The following is a 22,840-nucleotide window of genomic DNA, read 5'->3' as shown; positions in this document are numbered from 1 at the left end:
GCTGTGTCGCAGAAGCCCTTACTGTGAGATACAGTCCCCAGTGTTAATATTGTTGGAGGCATTTGGAATTTGGTTATTTCCTTTTTAGTGCAGAAATAAGAATGGAGATATCACCTCTTCCTTAGAAAAAGAAAATCCCTCACTCAACAGGGGTGGGGGGCCTTAGATACAACCTGTCTCCTATTTATCATGCTGTCCTTTCATCTGTCCTCAGAAAGACCAGGACCACCCATCAGAAAGACCACTGTTAATGACCAATGACAAAGAGTGGAGAAGGACTGCAGAAGTGGGATTTTCACTCACACCCCCCCCCCATCCTTTGTCCATCTAACAAGACTATTTAGACCAGGGGGAAGTGGAGGATATATCAGGGGTTCCTACCAACTTTCCTCAGACTGAAGAAGCTACTTGGATGAGTAGCAAAACATTTCAACCTAATAAGAAAGAAGTCCAGTTGTCATGACTCAACTTCCAGATGACCTCACCTGGACTGAGAATCTTCACAGATACATGCAATGCCCTGTTTTCCAAGCAAAATATGGTTTTGTTTCTGGGAAAATTTCATGCCTTAAAAATGAAACCTCTCCTGTCTTGTAGCTTCTGCTTCACACCTCTGCTCTCTTGCTGCTGTACTTGGTGACATAAATATATGAAGTTTATAGCACCAGTCACATTAGACATCACAGTGAATTTTGTATGCTGGAGAAGTATTAAATAACACCTGAATGTTTGTAAAAGCAGGTATTCTAGAATAAGCCATTGTAAATCAGGGATCCCCATAAATACAGAGCTACTTGTGCCACAGTTTGAGTAGATTCTTTACCTGGGTTTGGGCCTCTATGACTCCACTGAAAACACAACTTTTTTCTGCAACGGTTTGTTATGCATGGATCTTTTCCCCCAGCAAGATACTGGCCATGGTGTAGCTTGCTTACCCAAGAGCTAAAATATATGAGAATTTTCTATGAATAATTTCTTGACCACACTCTGCATTCCAATGGCCTGGATTTCACAACTCCTTATTCTTAGACTTTCTCTTTGTACTTTCTTCCCAGAGCTAGTGAAAACCCAAGAGAAATGCTATTCCTTTCGGGAATAGCCAGAGCTGAACTGGTAGCACGTGCAATACACCTATATCCGCAAATGGATTCTTCCAAACTGGAAATTGCTTCCATTAGAAATGCACACGCTGCTGTTCAGCCTTTGAAAAAGCTGACTTCAGTTGCAGGGAAAAAAGGTACTGTGGAAGAAAGTTGTTGCTGAATGAAGCAGAAAATATCATGGTAGAATAAGATACTGCCTGCAGGGCACAGTGAGATACATTCATCCGAGGTCTACAACGGTAAAATTAGAATTTCATTACGGGCTGGATTTCTTCCCAGCTCATTTGCTTTGTCCTGGAATTAGTTTTGTATGGCTATAATATACATTAATGAATATTTATGTGTGTGTAAATTGACAGGAAAGAAGGACAGCTGGGCCATGCACTACCTCCTGTCATAAGCCATTATCTATATTTCATCAACGGAATGGTGAGTTTTTCTTTTTCTTCCCAAAGCTAACCCTGACTTTCATGGTTGCCAGAACTCTGAGTAGATTTTAATGCCACCAGTTCACTTCATAGAGCAGGAGTAATCTCTGGTCCTTTTGAAGACGTCCTACATTTCTTTGTTGAGAAATCCAGATGGACCTTTGGCCCTCTTTGTTGCCAGTATTGCTGGCAGTCTGTGAAAGATTCAATCAGGGCCGACGAGTTGGTTTCAAGATTTAAATTAATTTCCTGTTCTGCTCCTGCTGTCATATTATTAGAATCTGATTTGAAATTATAAACTTCCATTGACACCCTTAGACTATTTTGGTATGAGTTCGCTGTGAAGTATTTAACATTTTATTATATTTGTATGTCTATTTAGATTTGTTTTTGGAGCAGTTTGATTTTCAGTTGACTATATCTCTGTTGGTTTGTGAAAACAACAGAGGGGAGAACTCTGTTTCTAGAACTGCTGCTAGACTTGGTTTGGATATGTGTTTGGAGTAAATACATTGAACTCAGCCAAGACCTCAGTCATATTTTTTTAAAATGTTCCATTGTTTCCAGTGTCTTTAGTGACTGACTGTTTAAGGATTTTTTAAAAGATGGGACTGTTTGCTTTTGTTTTTAATGTGTTTTTAATACTACTTTTAACTTTTAATATGATATTTAACTATTTTAAAACACTTTTAATAATTTATTGTTTATTGTTTTTATACTTTTCATTTTTTATAAGCCCCCTTTGGTCCTTTTTTAGGAGAAAGGCAGAATAAAATATTGTACATAAACACATATGATGCGGGATCCAATTCATGTTTAGATATCACAAAGTTAAATTACAAATTCCACTTGCCAATAAACAATGAAGCTAAGAGATGTCCTAGTCTAAAAGGTCTCATCTGAACACACAATACTCTGCCCTGCTTGCAGTGAATATGCAGGTTTTCTGCCTGGGTGTACTCCAGCAGTATCTTCCTCATCATCACCAAAATCTTTCCATGCCTTTCTCTATTCATTTATTCATTTATTCATTTATTCATTTATTCATTTATTCATTTATTCATTTATTCATTTATCTATCTATCTATCTATCTATCTATCTATCTATCTATCTATCTATCTATCTATCTATCTATCTATCTATCTATTTATTTATTTAAATTTCTACCCCATCCCCTCCCCCTAGACAGCGTCTACTGTTGTAGTTTTCAACTTTAGGATAGAGGGATGGCTTTCCATCAGCATGCTTTACCTGCTGACAGGTACCTTGGTCGTGGAAATGTGGGGAACTGTTTTCCCAATCTACTTCACTGCTGCCTAACCTACCTGGTAGGAAAAGAAGCTCAGGAGGTTTCTCCATCAATGTTACGCATTGGGGATGCTTCGAGAGGAGCAGATCACATTGAAGTTAATAGGACCTCTTTCCAAATAATCAGGCATATACTCGTGCACTTAGACATTGAATGTACCCTCCTTGTGAAAATAGTATCAGGTTTTGGGTATAAGCTAGCTTCACTAAATAATGGCTAATGATAGCTAGCATTAAATGTGTGGTCTACTTTGGGCAGGCAATTGAATGGAACACATTTTCTTAATTCTGCTGCAATTTTATTTCCATTTACTTAAAAGTCCCATGGATGTTTCGTGTCTAAGAAAACATACACAGAGAGATCTGAGCACACGCTAAGTGGTTTAGGCATCTGGCTGTGAAGCCAAAGGTTGGAAGTTCGATTCCCCATTGTGCCTTCGTGAGAGGGTCTGGACTCGATGATCCATAGGGTCCCTTCCAGCGCTGCAGTTCAAAGCTGCCACCCTGAGCACAGCTTGCTCAAATCCACTAGTCAATAGGAGTTAAATATTCTAACTGTGCAGTAGTGCAGACTCACTCTCTACCTCTGATATTCTGGATACATTCACTGCCAAATAACCTTCACTAAACAGCTCAGAGCAACTCTGGAGTCTCTTATTCATGCTGTCAATACAATATATATGAAAGGTTTTTGAACTTGAGCACTGTCAAAATATGTGGTAAGAGTTGATTTGAAGGCCTTCTGGTGTCTGTTGGAAATGTAGTTCTAGATTGTGGCACACACCAGTACACTTCAATGGGCCAACAAATATTGTCTGACATTGATGCTTTCCCCCCTTTTAACAACATATTATTAAAAAGCTAATCTGAGTTTGTTTTCAAGTTTGGTTTGAAACGAGTCTGTACTGATAAACCCTTTTTCAATAGCCATTGAGGATTGATTTATTTTGTCAGGAAAAGGGAGAAATAATTTTAAAAGGCTTTTCATTTGCTCTGGAATTTCTTTTGATTTTCATTTGCAGATTTCGCAGCAGCTGTTTCCTTTCCTGTCTCACACCTATATGGAAAAACTTCATATCTCACTTCCTAGCACTTTCAACCATTTATGTGTATTGAGTGTAGCAGGGATTCTGTTTTGGATCAGCTTAGCTGTGTTGTCCTATGACAGAACAATCACTTACATATAGAATGAGCCCCTGCTAAGGCTTGATTGGGTGATATCATTTTTGTATATTTGCCCAATGAAATGTGAGGTTGGGAACTGGCAGGGTTATCCATGATTGCTCAACTTCTTACCATTATTACTTTGACAAAGCCAGTGAAAAATCACTATCTGAAATAGAATAAAGTGAGAACATGATTTTTAAAAAGAACATCCAAGTGTGCTTAATGATCAAATGGACTGAATGAATCAAAGACATCATTCCTCTGCTATGGACTAATGAATGCAATTTGACCACAGTATGTTTCTAGAACAGAACAAATGTATTGCAGGAAGGTGAACTGAAGTGTAAATATTTTCAGCTGATTCAAATAAATGAACCAAACACAGATTTCTGAAGATGTCCCCTACCAGCTCAAGCACATCCACTGCCTAACCTGAATCTGATCTATGATAACTGAGAGATAAGCTCTGCTTCTGTTCTTCTGCAACATGCAGAGAGGGTATAGACTGAAAGGAGTGTGTTAACCCTACTACCTTAATCGCTGCTTTCATCACACAAAAGCTGGAATATGGAAGCCTGTGGTATCCTTATCGGCTCTCTGCATGACTAGAACCTTGTCTGTTCATTTTCTGTTCCTCGCAGAGAACCTATGCAGGTCGAATAACTTTTCCCCTACAGACTCTCACTTTTCCTTGACTGAAGTGAAGAGGGAAGTGGTGAAGCTTGTACACTTGGTTCACTTTTTCTGCTTTCAACAGATTTTCAAAATTACCTAACAGGGTTATAGAGTTCAGTGTTAGTTGTGTATTGATGACAGTCAACCTGCAAGTTATGGAGGAGCTCATTCAGTCATTTAAGGTGGATGTCAGAAAGCAGAGGAAATTAGGTATAAGAGTGAATGCCACTGCATTTACTGATTAGTTAGGGGGGCAGGTTGTAATAAGGAACTTCAAAACATGAACTCACCTGCTTCAAATCATGAATCCACCTGCCACATTAAATTATTGAAAATCTGTTATGAGGAGGACTTGGTTGAGAAAGGAAAAGCCTTTGGACTCTTTCCTTAGCAGATGATGCTCCTGAGCATGCACTAAGAAGGGGTGTGTTTGAAGGGAAACCCATTTTTTCCCAAGAAGCAGATGTTCGCTTGGATTTAGCCCTTGTCTTAGTAGGTATTCTTGAGTTCCCACATTATTAGATTCCCTCCTACAATGAATAGTTGCAAGTCAATTTAGTGGAAGAAAGTAAGGGGCACCATTGCAAGATGGTGAGAGGGAGTGACATTTCTTCTCTACATTGTGCACTGCCTGTTCTGATCTCTGCCTCAACCACCCTCTCTGGAAGAAAGGCAAGGAGTGGGAAATGTTGCTATAACCAGAGCAGTCCATGATCTCTCTGCCTCATCTTCCTTATTGAACAATGAATACTTTCATTGCAAAGGCATACTTTTAAAATGTCTGGCAGACATTTCAGAAACAGAATTAAGTGGTCACATAATGAGAAAACAAAGGACTCAATGGAGGCTGGATATACACTGGTACAGCCTGGGCCTGTCAAGGAAGTGTGTCTTGACGTTTACAGAATATGGCTGTCATGTAGCAGTTGCCATGGCCACATCTACTCTTCATAGCAAAGAGATTCTTTTAGAAGACAAAACGAGAAAGCAAAGGTAATTCACTACTTCCTATTTAATTGAATACTTTCGTTATAGTTTTAAGATATGACCCTTTTCTGCAACTCATAATTAAGTGAGACTATTTGAAATGGATCATTTTGCACCCTAAAGCAGTGGTTCTCAAACTTGGGTCCCCAGATGTTCTTGGACTGCAGCTTCCAGAAATCCTGGCCAGGACAGCAAGTGGTGAACAGCAGTCTAGGAACATTTGGGGATCCCAGTTTGAGAACCACTGCCCTAAAGAATATATTTGAGGTACCAAATATATCGGTCATTTTTACTGTACACCGATTTCTTGTTACGAGCTTCTAAAGAAGTCCCTCTGCATTTGGCTATGTCTTTTGTTTGTTTTGACTTGAAAGTTATTTGGCTGGGATAAGAAGTAAAGGTTTCACAGTAGAACTGGGATTTCAAAAGGAGTTTCTCAGGAATTAAAAGAGGGAGTGTGTACATTTCCTGAGAGCTTTAATGATCAGCAGGGGAAAAGATACACCTTTAAATCTGGTTGTTATGTGTCATCAAGTTGATTCAAACTGTATCAGATTAATTACCTCTGGAAGATCCTGTCATTAAAAGCTCCATTTTGTTTTTTACAAACTTAAGGGCACTGGGTTTTTCAAAACAACAACAACAACAGGGGAATTGTGGATAGCTCAACAGATGAACACCGAAGCTTACTGTTATGGATCAGGAGGAGCAAAATGAGAGATGGGGTGGAAGGGTATAAAAGTCAGTCATCAAAGATGCATGTTGAACAAATGATTTGGTTCTTATCCTGCCTCAGAGACAAAGAGCCTATTTCAACTGCTGGAATAAACCAACAAAGGGATAGAATGCTTTGGATTCGGGCTAAAGTCACGTGGACTTTTCCCCCAATCCATACGTTTTGTGTTGTTGTGTGTCCTCACACTGTGCTGAAGCCACCTGTCAAACAAGGTCAGTCATGGGTAGTGGTAGATGAAAAATTATTTACTACAGGCCAGACTAGTAGAGAAAATGGTAGAATACAATTTTTTTGTGTTAATCATAGAATCATTGAGTTGGAAGGGGCCTATAAGGCCATCAAGTCCAACTCCCTTGTCCGTGCAGGAATCCAAATAAAAGCAGATGACAGATGGTTCTCCAATTTTCTCTTGAGTGCCTCCAATGTTAGAATGCTCACAAAAGCTTCCAGCTGAAACCATTTGAATGTATCATTAATGAGTTAACAGCCATCCTGGACAATGACCATTGCTTCTAACAGATGCAGCTGTAGGCTGCGTTTGCCTGTAAACAATGCTCTTTCCTTAAATATCTACTTATTTGCAAAAGAGAGAATGCAGGAAGAATACATGTCCAGAGATGGGACCACGTGAGAAACACATTTTTCTGGCAATACTGTTACAAAACCTAATCATGCCAACCCACATGAGTTTGCTCTCATCTTACGAAGTGATAGCTACTATCTTCTGATACCAGTGCCCTCTGCACATACACATGACAAACACCAACCTCTATGGAAAAAGAAAATCTGCACTCAGATCGCACAGATCTTACCAGAAGTAGAAATATGCTAAACAAACAAACAAACAAACAAACAAACAAACAAACAAACAAACCACAGTAGGAGAACATTTCACCTGACCAGATACTTTGTCGCTAGCCTTAAAGTAGGCATTGGTCAAAATCCAGTTGCTCAACAGAAGGCTAATTGTAACTTTTGGTCTGTCTGTCCCATGCTGCGAAACAAACTGTCCCTGGGTTGTGTGTGTGTGTGTGTGTGTGTATTGGTGCATATGTGCACATACCCTAGGAATTGTTGTGGAGTGGGGATGCTTTGTTTATTAGAGAGGAATGGACTGAAAGTCATGATTTGGCTTACAAGAAGCAACTGGATGTCAGCCATTGCACCACAAAGAAACTTCAAAGAGAGGTTAGAACAAGGGAGAGCTGAGTTATAATTCATTAAGTATATAGGCTACAGTCCATGAGAGATCATATTGTCACAGATGTGTTATTTATAAGATACTGTATAGCAGAACTCTTTGCTTTTGCTGCAGAAGGAAAACGAACTGAAGAAATTAAATTCAAAAGGAAGAATAAGGGAAGGATTCAATTGCCTCAGAACAATATGTTTAATAACAGTCTCATCTAGAGGAGGCATTTGTATTGGCCTCCTCTGTTCCCTTTTGATCTGGAAGAGCATTGAACCTACCTGTACGTTGTGGATTTTGCATCCAAAAAGGTTTCTTCTCATTTGATGGGAAAACCAGGTGGAGGTGGGGGAATCATACACCTAGCTTCGGGATCATGGGTCCTCTCAACCTTCTTTCCATCTCCTCCCTTTTTTATTGGCTGGAGGAAGTGCCCTAGTCTTAATTTCCCAATTTTCAAGGCAGCAGGGGAATGAGAATTAAGATTTTTTTTTTAAAGGGAAACCATGGGCTGTGTAGGGAAATACCATCTCAGCTGTTCCTCTTTGCAGATTATCTACTTACCCAGTGCTTGGGAGAAACAAAATAATTAAGTTTTTAGATGAGGATCAATCAATGAGTTGTATGTTCCTGTAATGTGGTAGCTGCAAAGAGTTCCGTGGTGCTATTTTGCAGTTCCTCATTTCTTAGAAGGAAGTAAATTATGAAATTCAACTTCCCTTGTGCACCTTCTCTTCTGGTGTCAATTTTTGAATTCTATTTTTTTTTTAACCTGCAAGCTTCTAAACAGAGGCTGAGGCTTGGAAGGGTAGCAATAGAGGAATTAGAAAAGATCATCAAGTGTAAGGGTGTGTAACATGAGAGCAAGGTATTATTTTATTACTGATTACTATGTATGGGAGTGAAAACAGGACAGTGAAGAAAAGTGACAGGAAGAAAATCAATTTGTTTGAAATATGGTGCTGAAGGAGGGCTTTGCAGATATCCTGAACTGCCAGGAAATAAAACAAGTAGGTCCTAGAGCAAATCAAGTCTGAACTATCTCTGGAGGAAAAAATGAGGAAACTGAGTCCATCCTACTTTGAGCACATTGTAAAAAAGGCAAAATTCTCTAGAAAATACAATAATGCTGGGAAGGATTGAAGACAGCAGGAAAAGAGGAAGACCAAATACGAGATGGACTAACTCCCTAAATTTCTTGGATAAAGAGAGAGAGAAGGATAATTAGCAACATAGTTACATGTGTAGCATGCACAATATTTTATCTAATTGAATGTCATAAATTGAAAATGTTCATTCCTGAAAAGAGCAATAGATTCTCCCATACATATACAGTATTTGGCCTCATTAAGAGCTTCATTTCTCAGGGTGATTAAGATTGTTACCTTTGCACTTCATTACGTCTGTGATTCACAGTGGGAGATGAGTCTTTAATTACTTGGAGATAACCCTTAATTGAGGTTACATAGAGTTTCCAGCAACAGCAATTTAGCTGGTTGTCTAAACAGAGGGAACTCTCATTTTCTTTTTGTAAACTGAAAGCACAAGCCTTGACAGATGATTGAATCAGCAAATGGATCCATCTATACCTGATTGATCAGTTGCTTACTGCCTATCTGACTGCTAAAGAAATTCACAAGTATTTACTGTAAATCAGAGTCAGAAACCTACTTTAATTGGTTCCTGCTAGCTAGTATGTTGCATGAGCTTCAGATAATTAAAGCAAATTAAAACAAATAAATATAAATTAAAGGCAGACTCTGATAGGATAGCCAGTTAAGAGTAGCTGTTTCTTCTCAGTTGCGTGACAATCTTCGTCAAGTATTTTTTTAACACATTGCTCTCCCACCCCCCACCCCAGCTGAATTTCTAGAAATGGAGGCTTCAGCTGTATCATAACTAGTAGTGCTCTGAAACGGAACTAGAGCTGCACGTGAGACTTGGACAGTGTGTGGAAAAATTGCATACTGTTTCAGAGTATTTCCAGATGAAAGGCAATATAACAATATTGTAGCTATTCTGTCATTCTTGCAGCTATTCTATCCTACAGTAGGCTACATAACAATATTGCAGCTTTTCCAATGTTTCCTCCTTAATGTAATTTCTATACAAAGATAAGATGGAAGAGGAAACAGGAAGATTTACAAAAGCTGAGGATGTCTGTTCCCCACATAAAAATCTGTGAGTGAGACAAGACAATTGCATGGTAAAAGCCCTCACATTCATGAATGCACAAACAATGCTTTTATCTCAATGCAAAGGGGGCCGTGGCTAGTGCTGGCCACCAGCCCCAACCCAGGCACTGGAGCAAGATCCATGGATCCACCAACAACTGGATGTGAGATTGCTTGGGAAGGGACCTCCCAACCCAGGAGAGGGGTGGGTGGGTATCAACTAAGGTTGAGCATCTGAAGAAGAAGGGGGAAAGGAAACTGTTCTGAAGTTTGGGCCATAAGTGAGGCACTGGGGGAGGACAAAGGAAGAGAGAATGAGGGATGCGTGTTTGAAGGAGGCATGCATGGCCTCAACACCAGTGCCACTGTTGCCAACCAGCAGCAGATCCTGCAGGCCAGATGCCTACCCAGAAGAAATACTGGAGGTGAAAAAAGGCAATGGGAATGCCAGCAGTGCCTCCAGCAACAACTGTTGCTTCCCCTGCCTCAGCACCCAACAGTGGAGAATCCTGAGCCCTGCCCTCACACCCAGCATACATGGCAACTCTCTTGAGGGCACCCATCTCTGGTCCCTGGTGCAGGCTGCCATTAAAGGATTCCAAGGACTCATGGGCCCTAGTGGAGCTAACTAGGGGCCTGGATTGGACTGAAACTATTTATTTTATTAGATTTTTACCCCACCCATCTAGACCAAAGGTCTACTCTGGGCGGCATTACAAATTTAAAAACACTAAGACCAATAAACATATACATAAATCCAAGATGGCAAAAATATAGAATTTAAGGACACGGCAGGAGGGAAAGCCTGCCAAATAACCAGGTCTTAAGTTTACCCCTGCAGACACCCAGAGAGGGAGCCAGGCGGATCTCCATGGGCAAGTTATTCCAGAGGTGAGGATCCACTGCTGAGAAGGCCCAGTTACTCATTATTTCCTTCCAGACTTCCCTTGGCGTTAGGCCCTCAGCTGCCCGGCCTAGCTGGAATGAGTGACTCTGGCAGAACTGGGTGGAAGGAGGTGCTCTGCCAGATATCGAGGTCCTAAACTGTTTTAGGGCTTTCTATGTCATCGTTAGGACTTTGAAATCAACGTGGAAGCGAATGGGCAGCCAATACAAGGCGGCCAGAGTGGGGGAAAATATGGTGGTATCTTTTCACCCCTGTAAGAAGTCTTACCGGTGTATTCTGAACCATTTGGAGTTTCCGTGTCAGTTTCAAAGGCAGCCCCAGGTAGAGTGCATTACAGTAGTCTAATCGTGAGACTACAAGCGCATGGCCCAAAGTGGTGAGTGCCCCCACATCAAGATAGGGACACAGCTGGGCATCCACCAAAGGTGGAAATGTGTGGAACAGACCACTGACAACACCTGGGTCTCCATGGCGACCACCGGGTCCAGATGTACACCCAAACTACAAACCTCACTCTTGCAGGGGCAAGTGCTGTTAACTTTACCCTGAGACAAGAGGCAGGAGTAGAGTGCACTCCTGCAGTTATTGTTTCACCTTCCACAGTTGCAATGAAACCCTGTTGGACTTAATCTGGACCCTGTGGAGTTTATGGAAACAAGCCTGGGGAAAGGGTTACCTGCTGACCCTGCCAGGAGCAGAAAGACTTTAAATGTTCTGAGGACAGGAAACAATGATGTTCTACTGTTTGCCTATTATTTCAGTATTCCTTGAGCCTGGTTTCTCTCTCTCCCTACCCTTTTAGAAATATTTGGTGGCATTTTATGAGTAGAAATGACTAGCTTGATAGCAAGGTAAATAGAGAAACCTAGGCCTAAATCCAAAGCATGGGCCCAGGCTAAATGGATCTCCTAAGTCAAACTGTAAGGACTGAACATGAATGGCAGTCCCAGAAAGAGCAGACCGGTTGAATTAATAGTTGAATGATAAGTCAACATGCAAATGTGTTGGTTCAATGGGTCTTCAGAAGTTGGGACTACAAACTAGGTTCAGGACAATGCAGCTCATGGCTGGGGCAGGAAAGTGTCCCCCTGATATTCTGGGGTGAAGTTGCTCCTGTATTCCAGTCCAAGGGCCTCCCTTGCTTTCAAGCCTTTACTGTTTAACCTGGGAGATCTCATTAGGAGGAAAGAGGAAAATGCAGAAGGAAAGACATTTTTCAAACTTTGTTACAGGCACCACTACGACTGACTTTCATATGTGCAAGCCCACCTCTTTATCTAAAATGGAAGGGAAAAAGATCAACTAGGAAAGAACTATCAAGAGAACAATCTAAGGGAAAGCAGCAAGTTGCATATAGCTATTATCTTTGGATATCTACTGCAAACCTCTTTTAGAAATGATGAAAACATTTCATCTAATTCCCTTTTTGATAGTTTTGCTGTTTTCATTGGATGGATGCAATTGCACCATTACTGGAATGAAACAGCAGTCTTCTAATGAAGTGTGTGGAGGGGATTGCTAATGGTTTATTCAAAGACAGCATTGTTTTTTTTTTTTCTTTGCTGCTGTGATTATTACCAGATGATCCACAGTGGTATGTGGAGATAATTTTGATGTTATTATTGTGGGTGCTTTTACTACAAATAAACAGATAAGTAAGTAAGAGGCTATAGTGATTTTAGCTTTAATGAAGAAATCTGCAATTTGATAATTGAATTAGATCTGCAAGTAAAGGGAACCTGATGGTTAAGTCTATGAAATAAAACATGAAACATCTTATTGCAAGAACTATATGCAAAACAAGTAGAGTTGTTTACTTATATTTATCGAGTACAGGTGGTCTCTAGAGACCTTGGGAAATTTTACGATAGTGAAATTAAATTTGTACCCTTTTCTAATTAAAACTATGCTTCTTACAAGTCTGAGAACATATTGATTTTTGCTCAGCTTCGTAGGCAAACTTGGTGTGACTTGTTCTATGATGAGTCCTTGCAAGCTTGTCTTTTCTTTACTAAACAGAAACAATAACAAATATAGTCTGAATCAGGGCCTTAGCACAAGATCTGGAAGGAGGTTTAATCTTTGTACCAATCATCATTTTTGTACAGCTCATTCCCCCTCCACTCCATGGGTACACTTTTCTTTGATGAAAGCTAATGTTGGTATAACCCAGTCTGCACATTATATTAAAAGAGTCTTTTTCTCATTTTGATTCCATAATGTTTCAGTTTAAAAACAAACACCAGGATGACATCTGTTGGGTGGGAATGACGTTCTCTGGGCCACCTATATTGTGTTTCTCATCCAACAGCTATTGCCTATGTAACAGCACAAGGAACATAAAATGCCAGAGACAGAGATGGGATTGGAAATGGACACAACTTCACTGAGTGCAATAAACTCCACTGAGGAAGTTAACCAAGCTGACACAGTGCAGGGGGTCTAAATTTCATGAAAGGACATTGAAACCCCAGATCTAAATCAGCATAAGGTGAGTATCCGTAAGCCACCTTGCAAAAGGAAGGTGGCTGATGACCATATTGGGTTAGTCCCTATGGGAATGCTCAGTCAAAGCCCTCACCTGTTTGCTGCTTGGTGAAGAAGCATGGATTTTGCTGAGCAGATCTCATATCTGTGAAGCCTTAAGGGGTGAACTTAGCCCCGTGTCCTCCCCTTTCACATTGTGCCACCAGATGAACAAACTTAAAACCATATAAACTGTCAAATGAAACCAAATTCATGAAGTAGAAGCCAATCAGCCAGATGAATTACTATAAAGAAAATTTTTCTTTTCTTATAGTGGATTGTTAATGTGGACCTTAGATGGCTGTAGATAATCAGAACAGGTTTTATTCACTTTTTGTACTCTACAGTAAGGGATAGTGCCAGCTATACCTCATAGAGTGGAAATGTGTAGATGGAGCATATTGGTTCATATGGTGCTTGTTTATGTGTGTACAGTTTGCTTTCAGATAGGATCCCTTCATTAACTCCTTTGATTGATTCTAGGTCAATACTGGCCCAAGGAGCTGCAGTTCTGTCCCTAAGCCCTTCTTTTACATGTCACATTGCTCAGATAATATTTGGAGTATTGCAAGAAAGGCAAAACCATTTATTCTAATTACAACACTAGATGGTGTAAATCACTGTAATTTTAAGTGCAATATTAGTGCACCATTATATTTCAGTTCTGCTTTGGCCTAAGATTAATCTGCCAGCTACATATTAAATTCTACTAAACAAAACTCGGGGCTGATTAATTTATCTATGTCACCTACACATTTATTACACAGATCATTTCCCCAAGACACTGGGAAAACATTTGGCGTTTTCCAGGTTTGCCACTCTTCCCTTGCATTACTGAATTTTTGCTAGGCAAGCCAATAGGAAGGACTGTGACTGTCGGTTTTATTCATAAGGCACAGTAGCAGAGATAATCCATTCAGCCGTTTGCGACACAGGTTAATTAAAAACTTAGCAGGTCAAACCAGGCTGTATTCAGTCTGATAACTTTGTGCATTTCTTGAGTTACTTTCATTTCCTCTGACATTTTTCCAAAAAAAGATCGAAAATGGAACTAGTGAAGATGGTACATGGCGCCACATGGCACATTTTCAAAGCTGGTGCAAATTGTAAAACCAGCTTTTGTTCCAGACTAACCCTTGTTGATGTGAAGAGTTTGAACCCTCTAATATAGCACCCATTTGTTTTCTGAATATGTGGTATATTTTTTAAAAAAGATCCAAAGCTGAATTACATTCCTGCTATCATTATGAGAACTGAAGCATAAAATTGAAACAACTTAAAAATGACTTACAAAGTGTTAACACTTTGCAAGATGGGGTTAAGAAAAAAGCATTCGGCTCTTGTGAAATTTTAACCCTGAAAACAGTCTATATAAATATTCTTGGTGATGGTTGTTCTGGGTTTTTCAGGCTCTTTGGCCGTGTTCTGAAGGTTGTTCTTCCTAACGTTTCGCCAGTCTCTGTGGCCGGCATCTTCAGAGGACAGCAACATCTTGGTGATGTTGGGGGAAGAGGAAAACATTATTTTGATCACAGGAAACACTATAATTTTGTGGAAGAAGGAAACACTTTGTCTTTAAAGAAATAGATGATGTCCCCAATGGGGTAATTTTTATGGCGTTTGGTGACAAACTGCCAAGAGCCAGCCCCTTCCTTTCTTTCTCAAAAAACAACAACAAACAAACAAGTAAGCAATAAATTATTAGAGTGTGACAAAGTAATCATTCATATGTAAGATACTTGTAAGGAATATTGACAATTTTTCTCATTCTTGATGGGAAAGAGTGTCTAGACACATTGAGATACCTTGTCTAAGTAGAACAGAATAGAAACATAACAAAAGATGCCTGCTTCCTGGGAGGAAAGCGATGACAAACCTAGACAGAATCTTAATAAGCAGAGACATCACCTTGCCGACCAAGGTCTGCATAGTCAAAGCTATGTTTTTCCCCAGTAGCGATGTATGGAAGTGAGAGCTGGACTATAAAGAAGGCTGACCACCAAAGAATTGATGCTTTTGAATTGTGGTGCTGGAGGAGACTCTTGAGAGTCCCCTGGACTGCAAGGAGAACAAACCTATCCATTCTAAAGGAAAGCAACCCTGAGTGCTCACTGGAAGGACAGATCCTGAAGCTGAGGCTCCAATACTTTGGCTATCTGATGAGAAGAGAAGACTCCCTGGATAAGATCCTGATGTTGGAAAAGTGTGAAGGCAAGAGAAGAAGGGAATGATAGAGGACGAGATGGTTGGACAGTGTCATCGAAGCTACCAACATGAATTTGACCAAACTCCAGGAGGCAATGGAGGACAGGAGGGCCTGGCACACTCTGGTCCATGGGGTCATGATGAGTCGGACATGACTTAATGACTAAACAATAACATAACAAAAACTGTCAGCCAATGCAAAAAAATTTTTTGTTGCTGCATAAATGAAAAGCTGAATTCTTTTTCTGCAAGCAGCAGGTGTAGCAAAAACCCTCACAATTTGCATTTTTAAAAGAGACGTTTTGCATCAAAACTTTATTTTGCAATTTACAATGGTTGATGTGGGGGAAAAGTGACCAATATACACTGACTTTCTAATGAGTAGAGGTTCCTAACAGCATAGTAAGGCAGCGTTGTTGTTGTTGCTGCCATAATCTCTACAAAGAAAACCTGTCCTCCACTTGCTGTGCTTGTGTGATACAATTCCAATGCTTGTGTAAGTGGCACACTTCCATGTTGCTATGCTAAAGGCCTTTCACCATAGCTTTTCTGGAGGGCGGGGAGCGACTACAGTGTTTTCTCCACAAAATATCTTTTTTCTTTTAGTGCAAAAATATGTGTACTAATTCCCCCCTCCCATGTACCAAAATGCCAGCACTAATAACAACAAAGGCCATGCACAAAAGTTTTTATAATCTTGCCCAGTGAAAAGAAATGTTGAAATTTTCTTCTTACCAGTAACCAATGTTTTACATCCCTACTTCACAGCTTAGCAAAGAAATAGACAGGCAGCAGGTAAAGATTTACTGGTAGATTTCTCTACCATTTGCATGAGCAAGTTTTTCTGACTCCACGCTGTGTAACAGTGCAACTAAGCTGCTTCTCTTGGGATGCTGAAAACAAAATGCTTATTGGGAGATATCAGGAGTAGATTTGTAAGTGAGCTTTGTTCTAATTCTGATTATAAACTAATTGGCTGAACACATGGTCAAATGTACCTTGTTGCTTAATTCTTAGCATCTATCCACCCTATCCACCTGGCTGCAGAACCAGAGGTAGGAAATCTGATTCCCCACTGTGCCTTCTAGAAGAAGACTCAGCCTGTGTAGCCATGGGCAAGCTGCACAGTCCAAGGGCACCCCCAGAAGAAGGGAATGGTCAACCATTTCTGAGTATTGTATACCTAGAAAACCCTTGAAATGGTCACCGTAAATTGGAATCGCCTTGACAGCACACAATTATTATTAATTGTCATCTCACTTGGCCTGGGCTATTGGACCTCTGGGCTTCAGTAGAAGAAAAATGGAATGCCTTTCCATTATAATATCTGTCCTTCAACCCTGAGTGAATGGATAAATTAACTAATTCCAAGTGTTTTATTTTTACTCTCCATATTGATGTAAATCCATGTTGCTTGGTAACTATTCTCAGACAATAAAGCAGGCTCTACTTTGAATATGGGCTTGTCAGCAGCTGTCACCAGAATCTGATTTAGAAACTTGTATTGCTGCATAGTGTTTTAGCTTGAATTTCAATTAATCATTCCAGGAGGAAAATTGACTCCTGAACTGAATGCCTGTCCTTCACTGTGAAGTCCTTACAAAAGCCCTCTGATATTTGGGCTCAAGAAATTGGCTTCTGGGTCTGGAAGCAAAATGGCTACGGGCTCAGAAGTTTCTGTCTCCCTCTTGTATTCTCTGTCTCTTCAAGAGATAAAACTGCTGCCTATTTTGGAAAGAAACATATTAAAATTCACTCCTTTCTGTTAGAAGGCATGCCTACCCTTATTTGACCATGTCGCTCAACTTTTCAGTCACTGGCATGTGCTTTCACTGCATCTCAAAGCAGTCTCACTTATGATCCCTGTTAAGTATCATAGGAGTGATCACTTTTAATTAACATCATTTCTTTTATTTACGTACCAAACAGATGTGGAAGACCAATGATTTCTTCTTCCATGTAAACACATTGGACAAGTGATTTCGAGCTACCACTCTGAATCACTTGAGACAACCATTCCACGTACTAACTGTCAATCAGTTTGAAGCAAGTTGTACTGGAAAGGAATTAATATTTATCCCCCATGCATTGATTTGGGGAAAAATGCAAACAAAAACAGCATGAAGGTTCAGGACATAGTCCTAGCAGATGGCAAATCTACCTAAAAATCTTTTATGTTCACTTTAGAATGCCAGCCATAGATTAATCAATTCTTTTCTTTCATTCTTCATAGTGTTTCACTGTCTGTTGTTCTGACGTTTGAAATTAATTCTCATGGCCTTGACTGAGAATCTTTAATACTGATAACTGATGCCCTTTTCACACTTCAGCTCTCATCAAGTCTTGTAAAATGGGCCCATCTGACAATGAATCCTGTCAGAAGAAAAGAAGAGGAATTTTAATTGCCTGATGTAGAATAGTATTTTCTATTCTATGTGGATGAATAATTCTAAGAATGGTTGTTGTGGGTTTTTCGGGCTCTTCGGCCGTGTTCTGAAGGTTCTTCCTAACGTTTCGCCAGTCTCTGTGGCCAGCATCTTCAGAGGACAGGAGTAGCACTCTGTGCTCTGGTGCAGTTTTTTTGTATAGATGAGTACTTATGGCTGGCGAAATGTTAGGAAGAACCTTCAGAACATGGCCAAAGAGTCCAAAAAACCCACAACAACCATTAGATCCCGGCCGTGAAAGCCTTCGCGAATTCTAAGAATATTTCAAAAATTGTTGATATCTGCAGTCAGTCTGTCCTGTTTTCTCTCCGAGCATCCAAAAAGATTTTTTGGTGGAGAAGTCAAAACAATGGTTTAATGATAGATTTTAGCCATAGCTGCTCATCATGATAGCCTCCACAGCTATGTACCCAAATCAAAATAATGCAGGCAACTGTATTTATTACTTGATACAATTTTCATTTCCACAAAAAGTGAAAAACTGATAAGTCTTCAGTTTAAGAACAACCACCATATAATTTGCAGAATATCAAGGATAGCTAACAGCAGAATTGCATCTTAAACTCAGATACAAACAGTATGGCACATAGGCAGCTCTTCCAATAAGCTCGAAGCACCAGAAGGAGGACTCTTGGGGGATGACATTCACAAGTTATAATCTATAACAAGTTATAATGCTAGCGCATTATTATAGCTCTAGGACAGCCTAATGTTATGAAGTTGCTGTCACTGCAAATGAAAAAGTCCTGTTACTAGAACACTGCAACTCTGGTTCTACTAGACCAATAGACAATTTATTTATTTATTTATTTATTTATTTATTTATTTATTTATTTATTTATTTATTTATTTATTTATTTATTGGATTTCTATCCCGCCCTTCTAGACCAAAGGTCTACTCTGGGCAGTTTATGATTTAAAAACAATAAAACCAAAAATATAGAGATCCAAGGTGCGAAAGTATAAGAAATTAAGATATGGCAGGAGGGAAAGCCACTGGGTCCAGATGTATACCTAAACTGCGAACCTCACTCTTGGTAATAGTCACCACCCAAAGGAGAGGGAGTTTCCCAGACCACTGATGTCTGGGACACCCACCTGAAGGACCTCCGTCTTGCCCGGATTGAGTCTCAGTCCATTCACCTGCAACCATTGCTGAACAGCCCCCAGGCAGCGCTCAAGGGATGTAACAGCACCCACTGTTGTTGGAAAAAGGGAGATGTAGAGCTGAGTATCATCAGTGTACTGATGACACAAAGTCCCACATCCCCTGATGACCCCTCCCAGTGGCCTCATATAGATGTTAAATAGCATTGGAGAGATAATCGAGCCCTGCAGAACCCCAAAATTGAGGCTCCATGGGTCCAAGAAACTCTCTCCAATCTGCACTCTCTGGGGACGGTCCTCCAAGAAGGAATGGAGCCAGGCCAGAGCCAGGCCACCAATTCCCAGCTCGGAGAGCCTCCCCAGGAGAATACCATGGTTGATGGTATCAAAGGCAGCTGAGATATCGAGGAGGACCAGCAGAGACATTTTGCCCCTGTCAGCCCCCCTCAGTAGGTCATCAAACAGAGCAACCAATGCTATTTCCATGCTGTGGCACGGCCTGAAGCCTGACTGGAATGGATCCAGGGCATTGGTTTAATCCAGAAGAGCCTGCAGCGGATCGGCCACCACCATCTCAATTACCTTGCTGAGGACAAGAAACTCTCTTTTCATCTGTTTGCTTGACCAGCAGGTGAGGATGACAAAGATCACACATAACACACTGAAATGGGATTTGTGTGGTATGACTCATGTGAAAGACCTCTATATTACTTTGCTTTTCAGTGACCCTGCAGCTTTCAATACCAACTATGACTCATCACTGGCAGACAGGTTTGGCTGCTCCTTCCCATGATAATTTTGTATATACATAGAGAGTCAGATGGTGAAGACCTTTTAAATAAGTAGCCTAGGGTGGATTTAATGTAAATCAAATGGAATAAAATCACAATTTAAATTTTAAAAATTGAATTTTATGAGTTAAATTTTAAGAATCATATTTATTTATATTGTGATTTAAATCAATTTGATTTTTTAAAAAATCATTGCTTTTTATCAACCCTGAAGTAATCCCATCTGAGATGATATGGATTATAGCAGCCGCTTTACTGATTATTTGAATTAGCTCTTATTTCCACATAAGTGAAATGCATGTAAGGATGGGACTTTCCATGGTGTTTCCATCCACATTGCATCTCTTAGGTTCTCCAAGGCACTTTCCTTCTTTTTCAAAGGAACCCCAAAGCATGTGAACAGGAGAACCGCTGTGAAGTCAGCTGTTTTGGATTTTTCCTCCTAGAATTATGGCTGTGAGATTCTGGACAAATTCTGGGACTGGGAGTTCAAAAAATTTGAAGGTTTCAGATTTATTTATTTAAATGTATTTATTTATTTACAAGATTTCAAGATTTATTTATTTACAGGATTATGCTTTATTTTCAAGGGTCTATATGTAACCATCCCCCACCCTGTGACATATGTATTCCATTAAATTTAACCAGTGGCAGAGCTATTGTTGTCTAGTGTACTAAGTGACATTCAGACCCACTGAATCAGCGGGGAGTTGATGAGTCAGCTTCTCTGTAAATTCTATTGATTCAAACGGGCCTTCTCTGGTTTCTGACTGGCTTAAGTGTAGTAAATCACAACTAAAGTAGGACCATTGGGAGGAACTGACTCACCAACACTCAGTGATTCAGTGGGCGAACTCTAGTTGTTTTAGATTGTTTGATGATGATGATGATGATGATTTTTATTTATTTATTTATTTATTTTATTTTATTTTATTTTATTTTATTTTATTTACATCCCGCCTATCTAGTCAATTAAGACCACTCTAGATTGTTTGATTATTGTTGTAATGTTTTTTAAATAGTGGGTTTATTTTTATAGTTGAGTTATTGTTACGATTTTATGTTTTGTTGGTTTATTGCTATTTTATGCTGTGAACCATCCAGAGTGGCCTTTGACCAGATGGGTAGTATATATACACACAATATTTATAGAGCAACATACTACACAAGCAACACGATTTCAGCCAATGAGTTGTGCAAAAATCCTTGATAGGACTATGATACTTCATAGTCAAGAAAATCATGGTGCATTGATCAAATCTAGCAGACAATCTGCATTGTGGTTGTCAAGTTGTTTCATAGTACATCATGGCTGCTTTAAAAGTAGAGGGAGGAAATGTGTGGTCTAATTAAGCCAGTAAATAGGCATCTTTGCTACTTAGATTATCATGGTGGCTTTAACCTAAAGCTACAGTTCTGATTGTTTCCTTATTGTTCCTGAGGGATCTGCATGTTTGATATGAGATCTGAGGGTCCCTGTGATTCAATTATAGCACAGAAAATGACTCGAGTTTTGTTGAACGGATGCAGTGATTCATGTGTTGAAAGAAAAGGATTCAGTTCAAGTTCAGTTCAAGGTAAAGGCAGCTTTATTTAGTCAAAACACAATTGCTATTTTAGTGTTGAAAGCTGAGTGGGGGGGTTAATGTTGCTTTTAAACTCCCCCCCATGCCAATAATGTAAACATGTATTTGAATTATGAGAGCACTAATAATACCTAGGGCAGAGAATCATGTTTTCTTTTGATTTCATTTAGGCTAAATTCAGCTGCAATTTAATTTCGGTATTCATGCTTGCTTTTGGAAAGCTAGATTTTAAATTCATGTTGGAATTTTAGATATGAATATGTGTGTTGTCTAAAGTATCAAGAAGAGCAAGATAACATAAGTTTCCCCTCAGGAAGAGTGCTTTTGCATTACAGGATGAGCTTGGTGATACAAGGATGCTGATCCACCTGTCTCTTTTGTTGCTAATTCCATGCTGAGAGAAGACAGGTGTGCAAGCAGTGATTGTACGGTATAGGAAGGTGCCACTAAATCCCATGCGTCAGCAGTTAATCCTATGAAGGAATATAGGGAGTAGCAGCTATCCAGTAATGCCAGTGTTGTACTAGATGACTTAATGTGAAGCAATATTACTAACCATAGTTGCCACACTTGACACTGTCTAGGTGTCCAATAGGTTCTGTTAGGAGCAGATGAGCTCTGAAGATCAAACAGCAATTTATGGGAAAGAAAATGATTGGCAGGGACCATAAAATTGTAGGGCTAGAATCGACCCTGAGAGTCATTATGTCTAACTCCCTGTCAAAACTTGAAATCCACAGTTAAAACATCTATGGCAAATTGCTATCTAATGTATCTAACCTATTTAAAAACCTCCAGAGATGAAGAGTCTGCCACCCTCCAAAACAGTCCCCTTCAATGTCAAATTTTGGACTTTAAGTTCTTCATACTAGTACACACCTGACGAAATGGATGGACCTGATCCACAAAATCTCATAGATTGTATGATGGGTTTTTTTAGTGGTCTACAAAAGTGTCACCTACTCTTGTATTTGGATTTTGTAATGACTTTAATCTGACCCTAATTGGCTATACCTAATGAGTTTAGTAAATTATCACCCCAATTCCCAAGACAGAGGAACTGGGGTGATAATTGGGGTTTTCTGTGTCACTGCCTCTCCTTAGCCAAGCACAGAAGCATGTCCGTTTCAAAGAAAAGCCAAATGGGTGTGTGTATGGGTGCATGGCCTGTGCCTCTTTGTCTGAAGAACTGGGGTGTGATATCCAGTCCACAGCTGCCACAGGTGTAACTTTAAAACAACAGCTCTAATGGAGCCTGCATCTTTCCTGACTTACATCTAAGAAAAACGTGCTTGGCAAAATCCATCTTGCCAAGAACTTTTAAATTTTAAGTTCTTACATTGTTACATACCTGATGAAGTAGATAGTCCTGATCCATGACAGCTTGCAGATTGTTTAGCATTTACAGTGAACCCTCTCTATATAGGAAGGCAGTGGAAGTGGCAGTGGCAACAGGAGGGAGTTAGGTCCCGCTCCTTCCACCACCCTGCTCTACAGAAATAG

General features: G+C 39.9%; 1 long non-coding RNA gene across 1 annotated transcript in view; it reads left to right on the top strand.

The window, feature by feature from the left end:
• Nucleotides 1–20,904, top strand: part of LOC144585878 (uncharacterized) — a 48,069-nt gene extending 27,165 nt beyond the window's left edge. Inside the window, exon 2 of the long non-coding RNA XR_013540475.1 lies at nucleotides 1,463–20,904. This is a non-coding gene — a long non-coding RNA (uncharacterized LOC144585878). The remainder of the gene's footprint in view (nucleotides 1–1,462) is intronic.
• Nucleotides 20,905–22,840: the final 1,936 nt, after the last annotated feature.

The sequence above is a fragment of the Pogona vitticeps genome, chromosome 1 (assembly GCF_051106095.1).
Source record: "Pogona vitticeps strain Pit_001003342236 chromosome 1, PviZW2.1, whole genome shotgun sequence".
NCBI lineage: Eukaryota > Metazoa > Chordata > Lepidosauria > Squamata > Agamidae > Pogona > Pogona vitticeps.
Note: the sequence above shows the minus strand (reverse complement) of the source record. Positions and strands in the feature narration are given on the sequence as shown.